This window comes from Typopeltis vanoorti, chromosome 3 (assembly GCF_054136105.1).
Source record: "Typopeltis vanoorti isolate ZY-2024b chromosome 3, IOZ_Tvanoo_1.0, whole genome shotgun sequence".
NCBI lineage: Eukaryota > Metazoa > Arthropoda > Arachnida > Uropygi > Thelyphonidae > Typopeltis > Typopeltis vanoorti.
The window spans coordinates 42129943-42153489 of record NC_143551.1 but is presented as its reverse complement, the minus strand read 5'-3'; the positions used below and the strand labels follow the sequence as shown (position 1 = coordinate 42153489).

General features: G+C 37.5%; 1 protein-coding gene across 1 annotated transcript in view; it reads right to left on the bottom strand.

Moving 5' to 3' along the window:
* LOC150108079 (dynein axonemal heavy chain 3-like) overlaps nucleotides 1-23547 on the bottom strand; it is a 1881116-nt gene that overhangs the window by 992766 nt on the left and 864803 nt on the right. The gene's annotated exons all lie outside the window — the stretch shown is intronic.

Genomic DNA, 23547 nt, shown 5'->3' with positions numbered 1-23547 from the left:
CTTGACATATTTTTTTAATAGGAGTCTTGCACTCAGTCAAGTTCCTAAGGAGTGGCAGGAGGGCAAGATTTTGCCACTTCATAAAGGAGGTGATCGAACTCAAGCATCAAACTATAGGCCTATCTGTGAGTCAGGTATTGTGATTAAGTTGTTGGAGAAGCTTGTGAGAACTAGGATCCAGAATTGTGTTGACAACAATGGTATTATCTTTGATGGACAGCATGGATTTGCTAAAGGGAGGTCATGTTTTAGTAATCTACTTACTTATTACAATAAAGTGACTGCTTCCTTGAACAGAGGAGAAGGATACACAGTAATATACTTGGATTTTGCAAAGACTTTTGATAGATTACCTCATGATAAGTTGACAGTCAAACTAGAGCAGATGGGGTTGGATATTAGATTAGTGCATTGGATTGGAGACTGGCTATCTAATAGGTATCAATAAGTTGTGTATGGGGGAGTGATATCCAGGAAAAGGAAAGTCACTAGTGGAGTGCCTCAGGGATCTGTTTTAGGGCCATTACTGTTTAAGTTGTATATTAATGATATAGGTGAAGATTTGGATGGAGATATTCAGTTGTATGCAGATGATGCACAGTTGAGACGAACCATGAAGAGTAGTGAAGATGTTGTGGCCTTACGAGAAGACTTGAATAAATTGAGTGATTGGGCACTGAAATGGGGATGTGAGTTCAATGTTGCAAAATGTAAGGTTTTATAATTTTGAAAACAAAGATGGGATGCAGAATTTATGCTTGGTGAGAATATAATTGTTGGAGGTAGAGGAAATAAGAGATCTGGGGGTGATAGTGGATAAGGATCTAAAATTTAGGGGACACATCGCCGAAATTGTGAAGACAACGTAAAGGCTTCTGGGAATGATGCGGAGGACACTGATTTGTAGAAGTAGGGAGACTCTTGTTCCATTGTATAAAGCTTTGATTAGGTCACACATGGACTATTGTGCCCAGATTTGGTCACCTGGTTTTCAGAAGGATGAAAAAATGGTGGAAAGGGTTCAAAGGTGACTGACTAAGGTAGTTTCTGACCTCTGGAATGTCGAGTATGAGGAAAGATTGAGAAGATGTAATTTGCAGAGTCTGGTGGACAGGAGGAAGAGGGGATTGATAGAGACCTATAATTTGGTAAGGGATTGTTATAGGATCAATTCTGGAGAAGTTCTACAAAAAATAGTGGGAGATAGGGGAAAAACCAGAGGTCATCCCTGGAAACTGTATAAAGAGGGTGTGAGTAGGGGAGTGAGATGCAGGTTTTTTTCGTGCAGAGTTGTAAATGATTGGAATACCTTGCCTGAGAGTGTGGTGTCTGCAAGGTTTGAGTGTGTTTAAGACATGATATGATGAGCTGTGTGTGTGATAAAAGGACCTCCCAGATGGGTCTTTGACTCCTTGAGGTCTTGGGGTAATAATAATAATAACTTCAGAACCCTCAATGTCAGAAGTTTCAGATCAAGTGTGAAATGATATCATGTGTGGAAGTTTATGCTGTTACACAATATTAACTTCCTCATCATTGAAGATACAAGACATGAAGAGATGTTCCCATTTTAATTCATCTCCCAATCCTTGCCACTTTTTGCAATATACAAAGAGGTGAAGAAGGGAATACACAATAATTGTAATATACAGTAACTGACTGGAGATAGAAGAAAAAAAATAATTGTTTGACTTGCTGAGATAACCACTCACTCAATAATATCAGAGAATGAATAACCTTTCTCTCATTCATTAAGCTATATTTACAAAATGCTTCTAGCATTATCATGGCAAGGCTATTAGAAATGCATAGAATTATAGTATGACAAAATTAGAGGAAGTCCTCTGAATCAGAAACAGTGGTATTAAAGAGCTCATGATTTGCTGCACGAAAATGAGCCTAACAAACACATTATTATTCTTATTGATATGTGACACCTCCAAGATTCCAAGGACTCATCATGAGGAGGGGGGGCATACTACTCAGAACTCACTGATTCTGCAACTTCATTCTCTAACAACACATAATGCAACCTATACTATTTTTTGTCTGTTAAGTGCATGTGTTCTTTTGGCCTGTCTGTAGGCAGGTTTTGTCTGATTTGTCTATAGGCAGGATCAAAAACCCAAATCTCCAAGAGGAAATCCCTGCTATCTTCACCAATTCTCATCATGACAAGAGGATCCAAAAATTTCTCTCATCATGATGAGAAATTGAACTCAGTGCTATATTTGGAAGAAAAATCCAAATAACAGCAGGGAAATCATTTAGCTTAGTTCAGTGAAACAAATGCAATGGGCCTGATTCTATGTATCCAAAAGTCTGCAAAGTGATATTGACTACTTTTGCCACATCAACTTGCTCAGGATCCTGTAGAATGCCAGGAAATTTTCCTGAGTTTTTTAGAGAACAATTAGATAACTATGTGTAATATAGAACTCCACCAAACTGAAATTGGAGAAACTAGCTATCCTTTAAACAGAAACAATGTTTTATTCAATGGGAAGGAACAAGCCAAACAACAAAGGCAACATATGTGAGAACTTAATGAGTAAAGTTGAATACGATTTCAAGATCAGGCTGTACTTAAGATTAAGAATACTCCTTTTGCTACTTACAATAGACATGCCATATCACAATACAAGAGAAAGAGAGTAATAAGAAAAATCACCAAAAAAACATCAAGATATCAAAAATACAGACGATATACATTAACTGCTTTCCATACCCATTATAAATGGATCTTCTCCAATCTCCCACAAAAGTATAATGAGTGACATACTCAAGTTTTCTCAAGACTATTCTATCCTTTTGACAACTATAACACCTGAAGACAGATTGGAATATTCCAATGTAATTTGTTAAGAGCTTTGGTATATTATTATTATTATTATTATTATTATTATTAAACAAGACCTCATGGAGTCAAAGACTCATCTAGGAGGTCCTTTTATCTCACACACATCTCATCATACCGGGTCTTAAACACATTCAAACTCCTTGCAGACACCACACTCTCAGGCAAGGCATTCCAATCATTCACAACTCTGCACGAAAAAAAAACCTGCCTCTCACTCCCCTACTCACACCCTCTTTATACAGTTTCCAGGGATGACCTCTGGTTCTCCCCTGATCTCCCACTATTCGCTGTAGAACTTCTCCACCATTGATCCTATAGCAACCCCTTACCAACTTGTAGGTCTCTATCATATCTCCCCTCTTCCTTCTCTCCACTAGTCTCTGCAAATTACATCTTTTCAATCTTTCCTCATACTCGACATTCCAGAGGTCAGAAACTACCTTAGTCAGTCGCCTTTGGACCCTTTCCAACATCTCCTCATCCTTCTGAAAACCAGGTGACCAAATCTGGGCACAATAGTCCATGTGTGGCCTAATCAAAGCCTTATACAATGGAACAAGAATCTCCCTACTTCTACATGTCAGTGTCCTCCTCATCATTCCCAGAAGTCTTTGTGTTGTCTTCACAATTTTGGCGATGTGACCCCTAAATTTTAGATCCTTATCCACTATCACTCCCAGATCTCTTATTTCCTCTACTTCCAACAATATATTCTTACCAAGCATAAATTCTGCATCCCATCTTTGTTTTCCAAATTTTAAAACCTTACATTTTGCAACATTGAACTCACACCCCCATTTGCTTGCCCAATCACTCAATTTATTCAAGTCTTCTTGCAAGGCCACAACATCTTCACTACTCTTTATGGTTCTTCCCAACTTTGCATCATCTGCAAACAACTGAATATCTCCATCCAAATCTTCGCCAATATCATTAATATACAAGTTAAATAGTAATGGCCCTAAAACAGATCCCTGAGGCACTCCACTAGTGACTTTCCTTTTCCTGGATATTGCACCCCCATACACAACTTGTTGATACCTATCAGATAGCCAGTCTCCAATCCAATGCACTAATCTAATATCCAACCCCATCTGCTCTAGTTTGACTGTCAACTTATCATGAGGCACTCTATCAAAAGCTTTTGCGAAATCCAAGTATATTACTGTGTATCCTTCTCCTCTGTCCAAGGAAGCAGTCACTTTATTGTAATAAGTAAGTAGATTACTAAAACACGACCTCCCTTTAGCAAATCCATGCTGTCCATCAAAGATTATACCATTGTTGTCAACCCAACTCTGGATTCTAGCTCTCACAAGCTTCTCCAACAACTTAACCACAACACCCGACACACAGATAGGCCTATAGTTTGATGCTTGAGTTCGATCACCTCCTTTATGAAGTGGCACAATCTTGCCCTCCTTCCACTCTTTAGGGACTTGACCAAGTGCAAGACTCGTATTAAAAAAATATGTCAAGGCAGGTGTCAACTCTCTGGCACATTCCTTCAGAATACGCGGTGATATATTATCAAGTCCCACAGCCTTATTTACATCTAGTTTACTCAACTCCCCAAACACCTCTTGCTCACTTACAGTCAGTCTCTCCTCCCCATCATCAACTGCTCTTAATCTCTCCATGAAGTCACATTCACAAGATTGAAAGATCTTTATGAACTGCTCATTAAGTATCTCCACCACACATTCTGCAACAGCTGTCTTTATACCATTTCCTCCAACCAATGTCATCCTTCCATAATCATTCTTTCTTTTGCTGGCTACATATCGAAAGAACTCCCTAGGATTCTTTTTAGCTTCATTAGCTAACTGCTGTTCATACCTCTCTTTAGCTACTCTCACCAACCAAGTCACTCTCCTTGCCTGGTCTTTGTAGAACTCATGAAATTGGTTACTTCCACTTCTCTTATGCTGCCTCCACAATGCCCTTTTTCTCTGTATTGCATGCTTAATCTCTTTATTCATCCATCTCACACCTAACTTATTTAACCTTCTCACCCGTGGTATACATTTAGACATTGCATCCACTAAATATTTTTTGAAAATCCCCCAAGCTGCATTGATCTCTTTTCCAGCTAACTCCTCATTCCATGCTACACCTGCAAGCTGTCTCCTGAGCTCTTCATAATCACCCCCCTTGTAGTTCCACATATACCCTTTTTTCACAGGGGTCCTTGCACTGCTGGCAACCACCCAAGTAATCACCTCATGGTCACTTTCACCAATTGGTGGATGATTTGATACCTCATTGATAATTACATCCTCCGATGAGATGACCAAATCCAAGACCCTTAATCCTCTTGTGCCCTCTGTTACATACTGTCTGAGGTAGTTATCCCTCAAAAACTCAAGAAACTCATTTTCTTTACTTCCAGTTGCTATCTCTTCATTCCAGTCTATATTGCCATAATTAAAATCACCCATAATGATCACCCTTTTCTTATTTGCTTGGCTTATTTGACTATACATTTCACTATCACCACCATCCACATTACCAGGTCTATAACAACATCCCACCAAGTATTTGATTCTATTCACCTCTATCTCACACCATACTGCCTCAAAACCACTGGCCCCATTTCCCCCTTGCATCTCTACCTTGTATGGACATAACTCTTTCTCTATCATCAATAGCACTCCCCCTCCCTTTTTACCCCTTCTATCCTCACGAAACACATCATACCTTTCCATCTCTATTCCTGTCAGGATGTCATCCTTATCTAACCATGTCTCACTTATTCCGACAATCTCTGGGTGCACAGACGCAATTAGTGCAACCATTTCATCCGCCTTGTTTCTTATACTTCTAGCATTGGTATACAAACACAACAACTCATTTCTGGATCTACAGCTAGTTCCACTGATACCACTCACTCGATGTGATCTCTCCATGCTGGACTGGGGCCATTTCCCTTTCTGCTTCTTCATTTTAGAACCCTTTGCAATTCCATCTGTTTCCTTTTGATCCCTGATCATCCCATTACTTTCCTGCCTACACATTCTCTCACCTCCTCTTGGAGCATCCACCTTTCTCACGCTGTGTATCCCTGTCCACCCTGAGCCTCCCCGTTTCCCTGCTCCTCTTGCACACCCATTCTCTCATTATCTATACTCATACCACTCACTTCCACATTCATTTGCACTCCTTCAATCTCTCCTGTCTTACTCTCCTGCTCTTCCACATCACTCCCCTCTTGATCTGATTCATTCTCTCTATTCACTTCTCTACCTTCCAGCAGCAGTCTCTCCAAGCGACTCACACCATAACCACTCAAATGCAGTCCATCGCTCCCATACAGCTCACTTCGTCCCTCAAACTCATTCCACACATTAACAAACTGTACTCCCATCTCCTCACACATTTCAGCCAGAATATCATTCATAATCCTTGCTCTCCGCCTCATTTCACCACAATCATACCTAGGCAACACACTGACCACCCTTCCTGTCACACTATTCTCCTTTATCTTTCCAAGCAGTCTCCTGACATTCATTTTGACATGCTCTTTGTTCTCTCTCAAATCATTTGTTCCAATTAATACAATTAACTCTTTTGCTCGTTCCCGCCTCATGTTCAATGCCTCAATCACTCTACTCATTTTACCGCCTGGAAAACATACCTTGTGCATTTTATCCTCTAGCACACCTTTAATAATGGAGTCGCCATACAACGCCACTCGCTCATCTTTTGTTAACTCTTTCATGCCATCATGATTTATTTTAATAGTTTTGACCTGCATTCTCTTAATTTCATTCCGCATCCATTTCATTTCTTGCTTCATCCAATCCAATTCACCTTCTGAACCTCGCGACACATTCACTCTATCATTAAATCTTTCTAACTTTCTAACTCTCGACCCTCTCTTCTCACTTTCCCTCTCATTCATCCTTCTTTGTTTCCGTACTTTCGGTCCAACATACGTCCAACTTTCACTGTCATTCTTCTCACTTTCACTCTCACATATCTTTCTTTGTTTCCGTACTTTCGGACTAACATGCGTCCAACTTTCGCTATCATTCTTTTCACTTTTACTGTCATTCATCTTTCTTTGGTTTAGTACTTTCGTTCCAACATGCGTCCAACTTTCGCCATCAGTCATTCTTTTTTCGCTATCATTCATTCTTTCGATTTTTTTTACTTGCGGTTTCTGCACCACGCCATTTCTACTTTCATTCGTTCTCTCAATTTCGTTTCTTTCCGCCTCACTTTCGTCCCTTTTAACATCCGTTACGGTTGTCAAATCGCTCTTTTTCTTTTTTCCTGATTTTTTAACATTTTTTCGCCTGTCTTTCTCACCATTCTCTTTCAAACGTGCACTCACGACACAATCGGTACTAGCACTTTCTGTCATCAACTTCATATTCGCATTCATCAATTCCTCGTTCAGGTCACATTTCGCACACACCCTTCTTCCATCCGCACTAAACATCCACAAATCATTTATGTAATCGAAGGAATACATATAACAGACCTCACACTTAACGAACCTACTGAAATCCAAATTAAAATCATGGAATGACAATGCAGCCGCCATTTTTTTTTCTCTGCAGGTTACTAGGTCTAATATTAACGTTTTCGTATTTAGTTTAAGCAAGAAAAAAAAACCCACACTAATACTATCGGTAGCGTACAACGTTTACAGCCGCTCTTACTTAAACAATTACGCATATATACTTAATTATTCCTAGTAAAACTTATCTGAATCAGGAGCTCTTCAAAGCACGTTCGTCAATCAGTCGCGTATTCATCCCTAAAAGAGACAGAAGTTTAAACTCCACTTATCCTTGTAAAACACAGAGACTTAACAAGTGTATTAAGTTGGAGATCCATAGTTCTGACTTGCTCACGCTCAGATAAAAGAATGATGGAAAGGAGACTTGCTACTATGAAAGTAAACGAATTCATTTGTGAGTCACACATCTCTAGCATCAATTAAAGCCTACTGTGGCAAAAATAAATTAAAAGAAGTGTTTCATTTTTTATTTTTATGGAAAGTGGTGGAGAAATTAGCTGTATTGTTGGAGATGAGAAGGATGGATGCTCCAACATGAATGCATTAAATGCGAAGTATGACATGATGGATAATAGATATGGATAAGTAATATAAGTCAAGTGGCGTATTGGGATGATGAATGTCATGGCAGCCTGGCTGGCTGAGTGGTTAGTGTATCTGCTCTCCAGCCAAAAGGCTGCGGGTTTGAATCCCGCCGTGGGCATGGATGTTTGTGATTGTCTGTGGAAATACTAGTAGTGGTGTTGGTCGGCTGTAGATGGCGTTGGTGTAGTTGCGGTCAGTTGGCGGATTGAGTGGTGGAGACAGAGTTGTAGAGCAGGTGCCCTCCCTCGATGAGTCTTTGGACTCCCTGGAGGTGTCAAATAATAATAATAAATAAATTACAGCAGCCTTTAAAACCTGCAAAAGAGGCTAGGTTCCTGGTTTCCATGGAACATCTAGAGTTTTCCACTATGAGTCCCAGTCACATACTTCAAAAACATATTAACAGATTGGAATGTTCCAATGTAATTTGTTAAGAGCTTTGGTATTCATCCCTAAAAGAGACAGAAGTCTAAACTGCACTTATCCTTGTAAAAGACAGAGACTTAACAAGTGTGTTAAGTTGGAGATCCATAGTTCTGACTAAGACTGATTATAAAATCTTATATAATCTTACTAACACCAGAATGAAACAAAACATCATCTCAGTGATCTGAAGCACACATGTTTATGGATTTCAGGGAAAATGATTAACTTCAATCTATTACTCTGCAAAGATGTTACAAATGGTTAATCAGCAAGCGCTCCATGTGCATTGACTTAAACAAAGCCTTTGACAGTATGTGACATGAATACTTCCACTACATCTGGCCACCCTGGCTGGCCGAGTGATTAGCTTATCTGCTCTCCACCCAAAAGGCTGTGGGTTCGAATCCATGCGTGGGCATGGATGTTTGTGATTGTCTGTGGAAATATCAGTGGTGGTGGTCGGTGGTAGATGGCATTGGTGTAGTTGGGATCAGTCCGTGGATTGAGTTGTGGAGACATAGTTGTAGAGTAGATGCCCTCCCTTGATGAGTCATTGGACTCCTGGAGGTGTCAAATAATAATAATAATAATAATAATAATCTCTTGTCTTATCAAGTGTCATCTTCTTCCAAGAGATTGACTACCATGAGCTTCCACCATGTACAGTTTTGTGCTTCTTTCTTACATTCTTCATAAGACAATAAAGTCTGGTCCTTAATATTTCCCATCCAATCTGCTCTTTGTCTTCCTCTTCTTTTTCCTTGTATCATTCCTTCTAAAGGTGTTTTTTTGTAGGGATTCATGCCTTTTAGTATGTGACTAAGATTTTAGTATGCCTTTTAGTATGTGACTAAGGTTTTCTTCTTCAATCATTTCTAAAATCTCTAAATTAGTTTTTTGGGGCAGTCCATGGAACTCTAAGGATTCTTCTGAGGATCCACATTTCAAAGGCTTTTAGTTTATTTCACAATATTTTGATATTGTCCAGGTTTCTGCTGGACATATGTGTTGACCATATGCAGCATTTGGGCAGCCTAATTCTTGCTTTTGTGTGAATTTCCCTTGAGGTCAGAATGTTTTTCATGCTAATGAAGGTTGATCTAGTGATTTATATATCTTAATATTTCCTTATCACCCTTTCCATTGTCTGTAATTAGTTGACCCAAATATATGTAACTCTCTACTTGATCTAAAGTATTTCCTCTGATCTCAATATTTATATTGGGTATTTTCCCTTTTTCTCTTGTTACCAGCAACTTCCGCTACATACTAGTCTTGTAAAATAGGAACCAAAGTCACCAAAGTCATATTTAAAACCTACAGGAAACAACAATAACACAGTCAATGACTTATTGTCTGATCCCATCACAGTGTACAGAGGAGTCAAACAAGAACATCCTCTTTGCCCCCTGTTTTTTTGCCCTATCACTAGAACTTTTATGTAATATACAAAATCTTTTATATTATACAAGATATTTTGTATTACACAAAAGATCCAAGAATGTCCAGAAGAATTACTGTTCCTCTGATATTGCAAAAACCACCATCTATGCTGATGATATTAATTTAAATTTAATAGATACAGATTTTATCTCTTTTTAATCTTGCAGAAAAGTTCAGCAGTGTTAATAGATTTTTGAGTGTCAACATTGAAAAGACCAAACTCAGGGTATTTAAGACATATGATTTCATGATCTGTTCTTTGGAAAGACACCAGCAGAAGGCCCATAACAATTTCAAGGATATCCATCAGAGAAAAACCTGAGCAGCAGACACATCGTATCACTCTAAAGAGTTGGAACTTTCTTTGGCCTTGAAGAGTAAGACACATATCCTTCTACAGTAGAGCCATAGTTTTAAAAACTACAATCCTTCCTGTTATATTGTACATAGTCCATATCATTGATATTGAAGAATAATTGGAAGCAGTACCATACAAAAGACATCTGAACTATTTCTGGAACTTCCAGATAAGATACAGGAAATAGACTAAGATCTCCTATTTTTATCTGCAACTCAAGCAGCATTTTAGGTGAAATGTACTGCTTGGAAAGCAGTCAAAGGACACATCCATGGGCAAGGTGCATTGTACCATGTAATGAGTCACACGATTATAGCCAGTATAAATTGGAGGAATATGATGCTCCCAAGTCAGTACAACTGGGTCGAGGTGAAATGGCTGTGAGAAGGGAACTGACGGAGTTTGAAAGAGAAGTAGCAATAGAATGCCATATTGAAGGTATATCTATTCAGCAAATTGTTGACAAATTGGGTCATCCAAATCAACAATCAGTTATGCCATACTGAGATGGAAGCACAGGGAATCAACTGAAAGTGCAACCACAGTGCATGACCCACCACATTCATCGAACGTGACCATAGGGTGCTATAAAGGAGAGTATGCAAAAAGCCATGTTTCGTTGGCTGCCACATTGAAAGCAAAGTTCTAGACATCGACTAGAACATGAATCTGCACAAAAACATTCAGAACTGAGGCTCACAACATAGGTTTCATGGTAGGACTGCAATACGCAAGCCCCCACATTATCTGAACTAACATGCAGCATCGTCTTCAGTGGGGCAAAGAGCGTGTACAGTGGAATGTGGAAGCTTAGAAAGCTGTGTAATGGAGGGACAAATCACACTACACCCTTTACCGAGAAGATGAATGGGTACAGCAGATACCCAGTGAAACGTCTCTTACCAGAATACATAACCCCAACTGTGAAATTCAGAGGTAGCAGTAGGATGGTATGGTCCTGTTTTTCCTGGTTTGGCCTTGGACCTCTGTTTGTGGTGCCACAAACATTGAATTCATAAGGCTGCTGATGCAACTGCATGGTTTGTGGACATGAATGCCATCACACTCGACTGGTCTCCACAAAGACCTGATCTCAACCCTAATGAACATCTGTGGGATGAACTGATGCATCAGATGAAGACAAGGGATGTCTGCTCCACAACAGTCCAGGACCTCATCGCATGCCTACATGATATACTTTCTTTTTCTCTCCCATACTATGGGACAGCAAAAGGAGAACCTACATCTCATTAAGGAGGTGTCTGTTGACTTCTTTCCAAGCAGTGCACCTTGTCAACATAAATCCAAGTCACTCACAAAGCACTGGAGTCTACTCACATCTTTGGCATACTAATCAAATATTTCTTATTCTTAATTTCTTATTCATTCCTTTATAGTTACATGGCAATCAGCATTCATTATTAAAAAAATTATGGAGACAACTACCATGTTATAGTATACTATGGCATTATGATGACTGATTGGTCTATAATTTTCTACCTCTGTTTGGAGCCTCCTTTATGAGACAGAATTATTTTGCCCTCCTTCTATTCCTTTGGGAACTGACTAGAGATGAGGCTTAAGTTAAACAGCCTAGTTAGAGGCAATGTCATTTCTTTTGCACATTCTTGTAATATGCTGGATGATCTCCTAGCTAATCCCATGGCCATTTTTTTTTTTTTTTTTAGTGGAGTGTTGTGTTGGTAGCTTGCTCCACCTTTGCAAGGAATGCCCTCGTGTTGTACCACCTTACCCCAGTCCTGAAGATACTTTCAGGCGCAAACTTTGTTTGCTCACACTTGGATAAAGGATTAAACTAAATTTATTATACTCTAACCAAGTGAAAAATAAACTTTCAACATCTTTCTCTAAATCCAGAGTAATTTATTAAAAAAGGGTGGCACACCATTTGGCAACTCCTATAGGTACAGATGACCTGCTAATGCTTCTGGCTGGTATCTCCACTTGGGCCTGGCTCCCACTGAAGAGACCTCAATAAAGGTCGAAACTAGTCTGGGTTATGGCCCTTCCCTTAATGCATAACATTAGACATATCTGCAAGGAGATGTGTTTTGCATTATGGGAGATACTGAGATAGGAGTGTTGGTAGCTTGCTCCACCTTTGCAAGGAGTGCCCTGGTGTTGTACCACCTTACCCCAGTCCTGAAGATACTTTCAGGTGCAAACTTTGTTTGCTCACACTTGGATAAAGGATTAAACTAAATTTATTATACCCATGGCCATTATTTGCATTAAGATTCTGAAATATTCTAAATACTTCCATTTGATCAACCATTATTCCCAAATCAGATTCTGTTACATCCATTACTGCAATATTTTCATCTGGATGTTAGACCCTTGCAAAGCGGTCATTCAATAACCCTATTATTTCATCTGCTTCTGTCATTCTACCATCAGCAAGGGTTATCCTTCTATAGGCATTCATTCTACTTATCCACATAGCAAAATAACTCTTTGGGGATTTCCTCTGGCCTACTTAGCTAATTTCTCCGTATAATACGATTTGGCTTTCCTTATCATGCTGGTCAATGTCACTGCCAGTACCCTGTTCTTCTTTGGAGATGGCTGGTCATCCTTCTCCACACTCATCCTCTCCAACATTTTCTTTTTTTTGCAATTTCTCCTTAACGATAGTACTCGATCATCTAACTGATCTATCTGATTAATTCTACTGACCTTGGTTGTATAATCTGATATTGTTTCCTTCAGACACCCATTAACCATCTCCCATGTTATATTAATATCCTTCCTTTGCAGATTCTTATGCTATGGCACTGTTTTTAGCAACCACCTAAGCTTCACATAATCACATGCACTGTTTCACACCACCCCTTCTGAACTGAAAGTTCTACATTTGGCAACACCCTGACAATCAAGACTGCATGATCACTCTCTCCAGTTAGAGGCAATGGACTGATTCTCTGCTTCTTCGTCAGATCCAGTACTCTTAAATCTGAAGTCGTCTGAATTAGACATTGATTATGCTGCATATGTGGGTTGCCGAGCAGAGATCGATCTAGTCTCCCATGTATCTAGAAGAGGGTTCAGACACAAGTAAATAAAACTGTTTGAGGATGTGGAATGGTGAGTATGAGGGAGTGCGGTTTGTAGAGCTTGGTATATAGGAGATGTATAATATGACTTTTTTAAATGATCTTTCAAAGAATATTGAGGAGTACTACTGACACAGGATAGCAGGTAATGGGAGAAATGAGATCATCTCCAAAAGTTATATGAATGTTTTGAGCATGGAAGTGGAACGTTTTTTTAGTAAATACACCGTAGTAAGCACAGTGACAATGAGATGCATTTCAGTGAAAGAGATACATCTTCATGCTTTAATTCAAGATTAGTATTATCACAGTGTTTAATTCTGGTAGAAATGTTTATACGTTCACTATTCATAACTATCATTTTTCAAGAAATTACAACATATACCAAATATTAATTATAATAACTTTAATTAATACTTCTGATATTCCATGCATCAGGGATCAAAAAGCAATTATATGTGCATGCAGGCACTAACACTGAGTAAATGAGGCTGAACAAAGACAACAAAAGTTGGTCCTATAGTCTTAAATGGCATCCCCCTATTAAGCTAAAATGGGTGGTCTTGGCCATTGGGCTGAAGACCTGAGGATGAGTGCTTCATAAATTTGAGGAAGTTTCATGCACCGAAATTTGTTGAGGTTTGGAAAGTTTCTCAGAGCTGAGGCAGATTTCAGGAATAGTCTCTCGTATTTGTATTTACTGTGGTGGAGTAGAGTGGCCTTCTTTCACCATATCCTGTTGTGGGTGTCTCCAAAGCATTGTCAGCAAGTCCAGAGTGGCCATAATAGTGGAACCAGATGTGGTCCATGCATTCAGAAATTCTGATATTGGCTATCCTTCCTGTTTGGCGATAGCAGGTCAGTTTGTAACTGCGAGAAACCTGGTAAACAATGGTAGGTTTAGAGAATGTGGCTGGTCTTGGGTAGAGTGGATAAGGGATGTAGGATTTAGTATTTTTGTTAATTTTTCAGATGGGATGTCTGAGAAACTTTCCAAACCTCAACAATTTGGGTGCATGAAAATACCCCAAATTTGGGAAGCAGTCATCCTCATATCTTCAGTCCAACAGTCAAGACCACCCATTTGATCTCACTAGGGGATACCATTTAGGGGTCTAGGCCTGACTTTAAAAGGGTAAATTAGGCTGGAAAGTTTGATTGCCTTTCTTCAGCCTCATCTATATAGTGATAGTGCCTGCATGGCAATTTGACTACTGAAATGTCAGAAGTAATTAAAATTATTATAATTAGTATTCAGTATACATTGTAATTTCTTTAAAAATAATAATTATCACAATGAGTTTAATGATACTTCTAAAGTAAATTTATAATAATAATCCAGAGTTTGGTTTCTACAGTTATGATGTTGATCCAAAGAGAAATTTGTTCATGTGTATACTCACATGCATGATATGAGTGATCTGAGGACTTTATCAGTGTTGTCAATCACTTCTGTGAACTGCAATTTTGCTGTTGAATAGTAAAAGAATATCTTTGCAAACTAGAATCAAATAGAGTTGTCTACTTGCAAGAGGACAAAAATCATGTGTACTTCATTATTCTACTATAATCAGTGGTATAAAAAAATGGATATACATCATTTATCAGTAAATTCCAGCTTGGGAAAGTGTGTAGCAATAGTTGAACAACTTATGCTTTCAACGCATTTAATTTTTCAGGAAATAACAATGTATACTAGAATATTAACCTTCCTACCAGCTGAGGTGGATGAAATATCCAGATCATCATAGCATTTTGCATGGATCAAAACTTCATCAGCATTCTACCTTTTGTCATGCCATTACCTTTCTCTGCCGTTAATCGCTTTATGGCTATTTTAGAGCCATTGGTGGATCAACTGTTAGTGAGTGACCTTTGTGTCACCTGACTTTAAGCACACTGTTTTACTTGGAATTTCCTTTACTGTCCTAAGATATTTGACCTTTTTTTGCCTTACAATTGATTGTGAGGCAAAAAAAGGCCAAAAACGAATTTCACATGTGTGAAAATAAACAATCCTGAAATTACCACCAATCAGCCTTTGCAATGAATCTATTTAGTAATAGTAAATTTGCTGTATTTTATTCTTGAAATCAGTGCATAATAATAAATTTAGTTTAATCCTTTATCCAAGTGTGAGCAAACAAAGTTTGCAACTGAAAGTATCTTCAGGACTGGGGAAAGGTGGTACAACACCAGGCAACTCGTTGCAAAGGTGGAGCAAGCTAACATCACTCCTATCTCAGTATCTCCCATAATGCAAAACACATCTCCTTGCGGATATGTATAATGTTATGCATTAAGGAAAGGGCCACTACCCAGCCTAGTTTTGACCTTTATTGCGGTCTCTTCAGTGGGAGCCAGGCCCAAGTGGAGATACCAGGCAGAAGCATTAGCAAGGTCATCTCTACCTATAGGAGTTGCCATGAAATCAGTGCAACGGAACAGTTGCAGTGGTTGTTCTTTCACTTTACTCACAATATAGAAACAATTTTATTCACAAATTTTCAAATGTTTGCATTGAAAATATTATGTCACATATTTATATTTTTATATAATATTTATTGAAATAAATATGACCTTTTGCTTTCTTTTCTAGCAAAATACCATTATATGGATCATCACATTTCAGTTTTAGAAATGAATTTTTTTTGTTTTGTTTTTATGAACAACAAATGATGTTAAATTGCATTACTCGGTTTCCGATGGTGAGTCTTTATAGTATCAAAAATTTATATCTAGTGATGCTTTAGTAGGGATACTTCGACTTCGACTTCGTCTTTTTTTTTTTTTTTCTTGTAGGATGCACATTACGATAATATCCAGTGCATAACCACAGTAGATATGTTGAAAATATAATATGAAGGATATCATATACGGAATGATTCAAAATTTATGCTCATTTTGAAGATTTTCTAATGCTTACCCCCCCCCCCCTCCATATCCTCTCCTGGAATTCAATTACATAACTACTCTAAATTTCTACAGATTTGAAAACATTTCTAGATAGTATTCAAAATCTATTACTTCATTTTACCGTTTTGACAAAAGAAATAAGGTAATAATATTGTTGTACCGTGACGCTTCTAATTCTGTACTATTTCTCTGCAATCTAAAATCAGCTGTTCTACTGTCTCCCAAAATTATTTGAAATTTTAGAAACACTATGCTATATTTTCACTATGTAAAACTGTTTAATGCATACTAGGAAAAAGAAAGTTCTGTAATATTATTTTTGCTTCTTTTTCTTAAAATAATCCAAATATTTTTACTTCTACTGCTGGTTGCTATTTCTGAAGTAATCTATGTCTTAGAAATACTTGATAGTAATCCTCTTAGCTGGGGGAAAAGGTAAAGGCTTAGATTACTCTCAGTGCTATTGAGAAAGAAAAGAGAGAACACTTAGCCAGAAGTCACACTAAAGTGCCTCAAGCTGTAGTGCGAGATACATCAAGGTAAGGCATCAAGAATGTTGTTGTTTCATTTTCAATTATTGATTAGTAGCCATCCTAACATAGAAAGAAATACAGATGTTTCTTTTACAGGCTGATATAATATTTATGCTAAAATAAGTTCATAATTTATAATGATCAGTTTCATTTTTATTATCGAAAAATTATAAATTATTTGATACAATTATCTTTTTTATTATTATTTGACACCTCCAGGGAGTTCAAAGACTCATCGCGGGAGAGTGTGCCAACAGCATCGGATGAAACACCCCTTCCAACTACTAATCGCACTCAAACTTGCTTAACATTTTGTGTGAGCCATTAGTAGCAGAGGCTCTACCCAATCGACCAACCTTTGCTGGCAAAGGTTGGTCGATTGGCAGAGACATCTTGAAAAAGAGGATTTGAATTATTTTGAAAGAAAAGGAGCATATACTTTACATAATCTTATTTTTTTTTGCAGGGGTAGGGAGAGAGTTATAGACCTATTCAACCTGCAGATATTTCAGAGAATTTATTTTATAAACTGTTCACAAGACAACTGTTACAAACGTAAATCACTTGGAGAACATGCCCATTTATTTTAGTGTAAATAGTAGCAAAGTTTAGCTACTTCAACAATGCCATGTATCTAAATTAGAAGAAAATATCATTATATCTGCTGATGTTAGAACTCTTACATAAATAATTTTTTCTGAAATGATTTCTCTATTAGTTATAATGTAATCAATTTACAGATTTTTGACTTCTTGCTTTCTCCCACGTTATATGCAGTGATTTCTTCTTTGTACTACAAGAAAAAAAATCAGATAACACAAGAAAAATATGTAGTATTTTCTTTTTCATTGGGTAAATTTACAATGTTCTTTCTTTGTGTTTTGAAAAGAAAGTGCAAATGATTTTTTTCTTACTATTTTTGCAATTATAACATCTGATTCAATTATAAGAGTGACATTTTACCGTTTTTCTCCCACACAAGAAAAAGAAATATGACAGTAATATTATTATTATTATTCCTGATACCTCCAAGGAGTCTGAAGACTCATCGCGGGAGGACACCTACAACTGTCTCTACACCTAACCTCTACTACGAATCATCTCCATCAACGCCATCTACCGCCCACCTCCAACACCACCACAACTAGTAATTTTTGTCTGTAAATTGCGTGTGTTCTGAAGGGTCGATTTGTATGTATGCGGGATGAAAAACCCGAGATATTGTTGATTCTGTCGAACTTCATTGTAGCGGAAATGTTTATTACAAAACTTTGTAATATATATATATATATATACATTTTCTAAATATATATATATATATATATATATATATATATATATATTTAGAAAAATATTTAATGACTAAAAAACCATGAATTAATTAAAAGCTTTAATGATAAAAAACACAACTAGTTTCGGCTTTTTACAGCCTTCATCAGGAATTAAATTGCAGTACATAATTGAAATAAAAAACATTGTATTAACATTCAAGTTGTTCTATTTTACATGCCATTGTTTGTTGTATGCGTGGTAGCAGACTCTCGAGAACGCCAGTACTGAATAACAGCAGTATGGCTATCAGGGATGTTATAGCTTAAATTGTTGTTTAAATGTTCAGGATTAAGGACGATCTCCCTGGATTCCACTATCTTTCTTTCAAATTCATCATGGCAGCGGAAAATGTTTTCAGATCTATCCCCAGGAAATTGAGTGACCTTGAAAATCATCATGAGGATTGTTAGAGAAGAGAATATGGCTGGATAAGGCACTGGCATGTGATCTTTTATAGGAGATGTCTCTTTTATGTCTTCCATATGAAGTTCAATAGACTTATTAGTTTGACCATAATATATATGTTTGTGTGTGTATATATATATATTTTTTTTTTTTTTTTTCAAAATTCATTTTTACTCGGTTGGAATATTATAAAAAAAGGTTTAATGACTATTACCGAAAGAAAAGATGACAAGATATATTTAACAAGATACTACTAGTTTACTAGTTTCATTACATGAACATCCTCAGGTATCATAATCAAAGAAGTATATAAAAAATTTCTTTCCCCCAGGCACTCAACTACTTCTGAAGATCCCTCTTCCCCAAGAGCCTTCATCTCCTTGCCTTACATCAGCTCTCTTTCACCAAAACTGGCAAAGATTCTCAAGAAATTCAACTTCAAAATGTGCTTCACTACGCTTCCAAAACTTCGTTCATTACTTTGCAAACATAAACAGAAACATCTTCCTACTCAGTTTCCAGGAGTATACAAGATTTTGTGTGATTGCGGAAAGCCATACTATGGACAGACTGCTAAATCCATCCTTCTATGTTTGGATGAACACCGTAGAGATATCTCCTATAACAGGACTAGAGCTAGCGCTCTCTCTAGCCACGTTCTCTTTTCAGCTAACTCAGACGAAGGCCGCCAGCACATTGTAAACTGGACTCAAACTGCTAACATCCATGTGTGCTACGATGAACTCGAAAGAAAGATTGTTGAATCTAGGGAAATTTCTCTAGATTCCTCTCATATCAACAACAGCCTGAGTTACAATCTCTCTGACGCACATGTTGCTTCTGTTCAGTACTGGCGCACTCACAACAGCACGTAGTATTCATTTGTTTGGAACTCATACTTGCATTTTTTTCAAGCACGCTACTGTTTTTTATACTTGTTCTGTTAGTACAATTTTAAGTCTCTGTAATTTTTTATATACTTCTTTGATTATGATACCTGAGGATGTTCATGTAACGAAACTAGTAAACTAGTAGTATCTTGTTAAATATATCTTGTCATCTTTTCTCTCGGTAATAGTCATTAAACCTTTTATATATATATATATATATATATATATATATAAGCAAAAGTATCGTTTACCATAAAATTGGAGCATAATATCCGAACTAGCAGAAAATAAATACATATCAATTTAAATCATAACCATTAATTTCATTTTGTAATGACCAATTATACAGGGAAACCAAGAAGGTGAAAGTGCAAAGAAAACAGTAGATTACAATATAAAGAAAAAAATTTAGTGATATGATTAAAGAATTTCATGTTATTCTCTATAAAGCAAAGTCACTCAAGCACATCCTTCAGGAAATCTGTGAAGTATTCTTCGAAATATGATTTTGAACAAAAATATAACATAATCTTGAACATCAGAAGTTTTTAAATAATATTTCAAATAATTATTGTGAATTAATTTCTTCGAGAACAAAGAAAATATTTTGTGGAGTAAGTGATTAGAAAAAATTAGCGCAAAAAAAATTTTAAATGAAATGGGTTCTCCAAGGTAAGGCAATATTTAAGTGAAGAAACTATGCAAGGATCTTTATTTTGTCCAGGCATTAAAATTGTATTGCACATTAAAAAGAGAAAATAAAAATAATTTCTGTATTTTTAGTCTATCCAATATAACTAAGATTCAGTTACCCAGCATAGAACGAGGAACTGCGTTTCTTGTTATAGGCAACTGAGATGCAGCTATGAGCATGAGATAATTTGATTAAGTGTTCTCTTCAGCATGAAGGATTATCACACCTTCTAAATGACATGAAATTTCACTTCTTATCCATGTTGTTTCAACAGGTTATCTGAATTGTATCTAGATTTTGCTGGACGTCTATAGATGTCCTGGCCAGTTGGGGGGTTAATTAAAAACTTTAATCAATACCTTCCTATATTTTGATAGGAAGGTATTGATATCGAGGATAACAAAAGAATGATATGTGCATGCAGGCACTCACACTAAGCAAATGAGGTTGAAAGGCAACTAAAGTCAGTTCTAGAGTTTAAAGGTGCCCCATAGTGGGCTAAATTGGATTGTCTTGGCCATTGGGCTGATGATCTTAAAATGTAAGTTTCCAAAATTTGGGGCACACTCATGCACCCAAATTTGTTGGGGTTTGAGGAGCCTCAAGGAACAATCATTCATACTTGTACTTGCTCTGGTGTAATAGTGGCCTTTTTCCAGTTTATTCTGTGGTGGATGTCTAATGCATGATCAGCAAGTGCATGAATGGCTGTATTGGTGAAACCGAATGTAGTAGTTGTGTTTGGACATCCTGATATCAGCTGCAATAAACCAGTCATCTTTTACTCAGAATTCTGAAGCAATCAGCACACTCGTGCATGGCCACAACTTCACCATAGCACCTAAAAAGATCCCCACAGAAGAAATAATGATACAGGTAGATCATATGAGGTATCTGCAGCTTCCCAACCATATTGCCAACAATATCAGACTAGATGTAGCTAGTGTTCTTATCCATGGCAAACCACCAAAAAGCAACCTATCAAAAGAAGAATTCAAAGCACTGCAAGAAATAAAAAACAACAGAAAAATAATAATTACTTAAGCGGATAAGGGAAATATCCAGGGCTGGCTCAGACGTTGATTTTTAGGCCATCAGACTAAGGCCCCGTGCTCAGAGGGGGGGGGAACCCTGCACTTTCAAATTTCTAAGAAAATTTGATAATAGAACTTTTGATGTTCCAGAGATGTATTGATATGAGAAATATTTTAATTAAATTTATACTGATTCTTTCTCCTTTTATCATTGCCAGTACCTGGTATCGGCAATGATAAAAGGCACTGGCAAATATGAGGGGGGGCCCTCACCAGCAAATACAACGGGCCCCACTAATAACTTTTTCCAGAGCCCCACAAAACCTCCAGCTGGCCCTGGAAATACCACTGCAGTTCTAAACCAAACAGACTACACAGGTAAGGTTGCCTCTTTACTTTTAAATTGGTCTACCTATCTTCTTATAGAATATGATACCACCAGCTCCCAAAAAAGAACACTCCATAGGCTCATTGAGAAGGTTACCTCTTGGCCTGTGGAAGTGACTAACAGATTAAAACCTTTTAACTCTAGACCCCCCCCCTCATATATATGGACTACCAAAAATCCATAAGTAAAATATACCATTATGTCCCATTGTGGATAACATCGATTCCACCACATACAAATTAACTAAACTGCTCACACAATATACTGGCAACACACCTTCACACATAAAAAACTCAGCCCACTTCAAAGCCAGTATAGAAAACCTCTCACTCCAACCACTGACATAATGGTCCATTTTGTTGTCTCCTTCTTATTCATCAATGTCTCACTCAAAGACACCTTAAACCTCATCCAAGCTAAATTTCCTCCAGATATCTCATCCCTATTTCAGTTCACCATGAACTCAGGCTATTTCGTTTGACTTGACATGGAAAATTCTACAGACAAATAGAGGGGACAGTCATGGGTTCTCCAATCTCTCCACCTCTGGCCAACTTCTTCATGGAGACCTTTATTAAAGATACCAAGAAACCCTTAAACTCTTCCCCACATAAACTCGCTGTTGGGCTATGCTATGTGGATAATCTGTTTGCTATTTGGCTGCATAGCCTGTATACACTCCACAATTTCACAACACACTCAAATAATCACCACCCCAGGATCTAGAAAGTTTTTTAACTTGGGTATACTATGTTAAAGATACCAGCAATTTTATAAGCTAGGTTTTAATCATTTTTCCCAAGTAAGCAAACAGACCAGTAAGTCAAGTTTGCACCTGAACATAGTTCAAGTCTGAGGCAACTCGTGGTAAAGGTGGAGTAAGCTCAGATCACTTTCCTTAGTATTTCCCCCTAATGCAAAGCACATCCCCTTACGGAGATGTATGATGCTATGCATTAAAGGCAAGGGCCACTATCCAGACCAGTTTCGACCTTTATTGAAGTCTTGTCAGTGGGAGCAGCCAGACCAAAAAAAAAAAAAATGCCAAGGTTGAAGTAATGCAAAGCTTATAAATTTTACCTAAACAAATTGCCACAAGGGCACAAACTTGACTTACCTGTCTGTTTGCTTACTTGGGAAAAAGGATTAAAACCTAGCTTATAAAAATTGCTTGGTATCTTTAACATAGTATACCGAAGTTAAAAAACTTTCTACATCTTACTCTCATCCTGAGATTTTTATTTAATAAGGTCAAAGCAGGGTAAAATTTATAAGCTCTGCATTACTTCAACCTTGGCATTTTTTTTTGGTCTGGCTCCCACTGACGAGACTTCAATAAAGGTCGAAACCGGTCTGGATAGTGGCCCTTGCCTTTAATGCATAGCACCATACATCTCCATAAGGGGATGTGCTTTGCATTAGGGGGAAATACTAAGGAAAGTGATCTGAGCTTACTCCACCTTTACCACGAGTTGCCTCAGACTTGAACTATGTTCAGGCGCAAACTTGACTTACTTGTCTGTTTGCTTACTTGGGAAAAAGGAATAAAACCTAGTTTATAAAATTGCTTGGTATCTATAACACCCCAGGATCTAGTTTACCTTGTAAAAGGAACACAACAACAGTCGCCTTTTCCTAGACACTCTGATTACATGCCAGCCTGATGGGTTACTGGCTTTCTCTGTTTACAGAAAACAACACATACAGGCAGATACATTCACCAGTAGTCATCCCACATCCTCACAACAATATGAGATTATAAAACCCTATATAATGGGGCAAAATTAATCAGTTCAGATAACAATGCTATAACTACTGAACTTAACCATATCCTTAACACCTTCTTAGCCAACATCTACAATCCCAAAAAATACAAAAAATATTAATATCAGTAAACCACAACTGTTCCCCCTTCATAACAAAGATAATATAACTCTAAATCTATCACCACTCCATATAGAGCCTCCATAGCTCAGTCAGTATTGACAAAGCCCTTTGGTATGGAACTGAACCCAGGAAAGATCTGGGTTTGATTCCCATCCATAATGTTAGGAACCTTTATCTGGTCTCTGTCAACT